This window comes from Ranitomeya imitator, chromosome 4, assembly GCF_032444005.1.
Source record: "Ranitomeya imitator isolate aRanImi1 chromosome 4, aRanImi1.pri, whole genome shotgun sequence".
Taxonomy (NCBI): domain Eukaryota; kingdom Metazoa; phylum Chordata; class Amphibia; order Anura; family Dendrobatidae; genus Ranitomeya; species Ranitomeya imitator.
Window position 1 is genome coordinate 716289941 of NC_091285.1, and position 4490 is coordinate 716294430.

General features: G+C 44.4%; 1 long non-coding RNA gene across 1 annotated transcript; it reads right to left on the minus strand.

Moving 5' to 3' along the window:
- Nucleotides 1–558: 558 nt before the first annotated feature.
- Nucleotides 559–1963, minus strand: LOC138674400 (uncharacterized). Its single transcript, XR_011320609.1, has 3 exons — nucleotides 1854–1963; nucleotides 1711–1738; nucleotides 559–736 (listed from the first exon to the last, which is right to left on the minus strand). It is a non-coding gene; the product is annotated as an uncharacterized lncRNA (long non-coding RNA).
- Between the last annotated feature and the right edge of the window lie 2527 nt (nucleotides 1964–4490).

Here is a 4490-nt window from a genome sequence, read left to right on the forward strand (position 1 = left end):
AGAGGGTCTTGTAAATATCAAGGAGGTGAGACACAGATCAGTCCTGTGTGGAATGATGATGTGTTCACAGCATCTCAGAGAGAAAGAAGAGTATATGGACTATGTGATCTTCTGTCTGCTGGATTGTTTGACTTTTATCCTCTTACTGAACTGCATTCGGGTTCTGAACTATTTTATCCTTTGTGTGGTGGATCGTATATGGACCTTTCATATTTTTGCCTAAATAAAGGTTTTGGAATTGTTTACTATACTCTAGCTCTGTTGATTGTGTGATACTGGAGAAGGGCCCCGTGACAAGCCTCCTTTGTGCAATTATATACTAAGCAATCATCCCCTCCATGAGTTGGTAGGTTGTGAGTGGTTGCCTCATCACTATTTTGCACCAGTATTGCCGCCATCTTTATTACATGGGTTTGCTGCATCCTGGGACTGCAGTAGTTCAGATACCTGGACAGGTAAGCACTGCAGTCCCTTTATACTGTATTAATTCTTAAATATTCTATCCCCCATAGTACACAGTGTGTGGATGCCCGAGCTACACTAACTGGTCTATGGTGCTCTGCTTCCTCCGCAGCTCTTGGATATAGTTTTCCACAGATATGGCGCTCCTCTCAGCCGGAGACTTCTTCTTTTTCTTCCCCTTGAACATTTCTGATGGATGCGGCAGAGTGTCCAGGAGCGGAGGTTGCATGCTGTTCCATTTAACATCTGTCCTCCAAGTTTCATAACCAGACATCTTAAAGGGTCGAAAAAACAAAAACAAAAGCAGTAAGAACATAGAGAAGAGTGGTTATATATTAGTGTTGCACTTATCAGTACTATACGGGGACCACATCGCGTAGCCCCTGCCTAATCCTCTGTTCAGTGCTGTGACGTCTCCCCTCCTCTGCCTCTCCACCAGCAGAAACGGCATTATGTAGGGAGTCTCCTCTGAACATGTAATGTTCTGCTGCGTCTGCCACATCCTCTGTGCTGCACAGGTCACTTTTCAGCAGTCTCTCCTGTGGAGGTGCCCATGAGAGCGTGTTTCACTCCAGCACTTTATGGCTGCAACCATCCCTCAATTTTCTGACCTGGCTGTTGCTATTCTCTTTGATCTTCAACACATACTGTACATTTGTTCTTAACCTCTTACTGACAAGTGATTTATACACATACAGGGCTTCATACAACACAAAGTATTGCAAATGTACAAACAAACGAGGTTTAAGTCCCCGAAGGACACAAACAAAGTTATAATCATTTATTTTTTTTTTATTGAATTTGCTCTTCTTTATTCACAATTTGTGAAAAGAAAATGAGAAATAAAAAAAAAACATTTTTATTGCTGTGTCCATAAAAGTCAGAAATTTTTAAAGTGCCATCATTTATCCTTCACGATAAATGCTGTAATAAATATGTCAAACTTCACATTTTTATTTCGCTTTACCCTCCCCAAAAGTTTGAAAAAAAAAACAAACAAGCAAAAAGTCTTAAGTCTCAAAAATGACAGCTTAAATAAAACAAAATTCACCAAAAATAAAAACGTTGTGATCTGGAAATGTGACACAAACCAAATGTCAATTTTTTGAAAAAAGGAATAAAAAAAACCCCAAATATAATAAACGATAAAGATGTGGAGACGGCACTGACCGCAGAGTACGGCTACCAGGACATAAGTACTGAACAATAGATGCCACACAAACTTGCAACAAAGGCAGAATTTCTTACCGATCCCGGGATTCCAGGGTTATAGGTGCTAAAAGTAAAAGAATAAAGTTATTATACGAGAAAGCCCCAGAAAATAAATAGGTGTCAGATGGATAGTGATGGAGGTAAGAGGGTTTCGTGCTGGAGAAGTGGCCTCTACTTACTTGGGCTGTCTCATGATACGATCCCAAAACTCAGGGCCGTAGCGCTTCTCCGGGTGAAGCAGTGGCGAGTGAGGAAGGATGGGCTCAGGGAGCAGACGGCTGACGGTCCGGGATCGTCTGCGGGACATAACGATGATCAGGACAGGCTCTATAATGTGATCAGTAGAGAGGAGGGCATGGTGGGCTCCTCCGTGTGTGATTGATAGGAGGCCATACGCTCAGGGGCTGCTCAGTGGGCAGGAGGGGGTATCAGCTCTACTACATGTAATACGACATGTCAGGATATCATCAATTGCTTTATCCACTTACGTGATATAGGGAATGTAGTTCTCGCTGCTAAATTCATCATACATCTTCACAGACGTCCAACTAAACTCAGAAGAAACAACATAGTGATGGTTATCCGTCTGTGACTTGTCATGGCCTCAAGAGTCTCCTACCGATCCCATGCCGCTCTGACAGTCTCTGACGACATGGTGTCCTCTTCTGTCTCCTATCAGCGCCGTGTGATGGACCCAGATCATCCGCACCGATGACTGACACCGCCCCAATGTACACAGGAATGGCGGAAACAGCCAAGACATATTAAAGGGGTTGTGCCACACACAACATAGGTTTGAATTAATAAATATTGGAATAAAAATAAGTTCCATAATTGAATATAAAAAAAAAATTGCCCCTGTGCAGAGATAATCTCATAAAGTGCCCTATCAAATGGCCGTGTCTGACCGTGCAGGAACATGGTCTGATCATACCACAGCTCCTGGCCAGGAAGGAAAGGAGAATATGCAGGCAGTCAACACCAACAGACAGTGTGATGCTCTGAGAGAAAACATCACTGCCGAGTTATCAGTGTGCTGCTTATTTGTGATAAACCAACCCAACCAGTAATGGTGGGTATCATAACACAAAAAGCCGGTGCCCTCACACCCCATCTGTCATCCTCACATCTCGCACTCACTGACCTGGTTTCCTCATACCCTGTGGTCTCTCCCACCAAAACTTAGTCTCTTCTCCTGCTCAACTCCCTGTCCTCCTCTTCTTTTCACACTCCTATCAACCTATCTTCTCCTCACTTTCTCTTCACACTCTTCTCCTCACACCCTGTACTATTGTTCTCACATTTTCCACTTTTCTTCTCCTCACACACTATTTTTCCGTACCCTTCTCCTCAAACTTTTATTCTCTTCACACTCATCTCCATACACTCCTCTTATAGTCTCACTTTTCTTCTCCTAAAACTGACTTCTTCTGCTCACCCTTCTCTTCATCAAATATATGCTGTCTTCTTCTCCTCACACTTCTCTTGTCATCACCCTTCTCCTCAGACTCTGTCCTCTTCTCCTCACCATTCTCTTCTCCACTCACTTCTATTTTCTTCACCCTTCTCCTCACACCCTATCCTTTCATCCTCAACCTCACACTCCACTTCTCTTCTTCTCACAGTTTTTCTTAACCATCTCCTCAAACGATTCTTCTCACTCTTCTCTTGCCCTCACACTGTTTTCTTCTACTGAAACGTTTCTTCTCACACTCCTTTCACTTCTATTTAACTAACACCGTCTTCTGTTCACAACGTCTTCTTTACCTCACACTCTTTTCCTCAAAATTTTTTCCTTACCCTTATCCACAATCTTTTTTTTATCCACACTCTGTTTTCTTTTACTCACCCTTCTCCTCAAACATTTCTTCTCATGCTTCTCTCACTTTTATTCTCCTAACACGCTGTCTTGTTCTACTCACCCTTCTCCTCACACTGCTTTTCTCTTCTCACACTCTTTTTCTCCTCACACTTCTCTCACTTTTACTCTCCAAACGCCCTGTCTTGTTCTACTCAGACCAAACCAGCAACTCAAATTTTAAGGTTGGACTTCAGAAAGGCAGTGTGAGGGATGAGGGAAATCTCCATTTTGATTTATTAATTTCAGGCCCAATTGATTATCCAGAGATCTCTCTCCACTCCTGAATTGTGGCCCCCACCCATGAGATAAGTCCACAAATTCCCAAAAGAACAGGAACATGCCATATGGCCAGAAAATTAGAGGCCCGGTGTCAATTAATGTGAGGAGGAACAGAGCTTGGGCCCCCTGCTGTCTTTTGTGCAAGGCAGTCTGCTATCAATGGAAACTCTAGACGGTCAAGGTACCGTCACACTAGACGATATCGCTAGCGATCTGTGACGTTGCAGCGTCCTCGCTAGCGATATCGTCCAGTGTGACAGGCAGCAGCGATCAGGCCCCTGCTGTGATATCGCTGGTCGGGGAAGAAAGTCCAGAACTTTGTTTCGTCGCTGGACTCCCCGTAGACATCGCTGAATCGGCGTGTGTGACACCGATTCAGCGATGTCTTCGCTGGTAACCAGGGTAAACATCGGGTTACTAAGCGCAGGGCCGCGCTTAGTAACCCGATGTTTACCCTGGTTACCATCGTTAAAGTAAAAAAAACAACCGCTACATACTTACCTACCGCTGTCTGTCCTCGACGCTCTGCTTCTCTGGTCTGGCTGTGAGCACAGCGGCCGGAAAGCAGAGCGGTGACGTCACCGCTCTGCTTTCCGGCTGCCCGGCGCTCACAGCCAGACCAGAGAAGCAGAGCGCCGAGGACAGACAGCGGTAGGTAAGTATGTGTTTGTTTTTT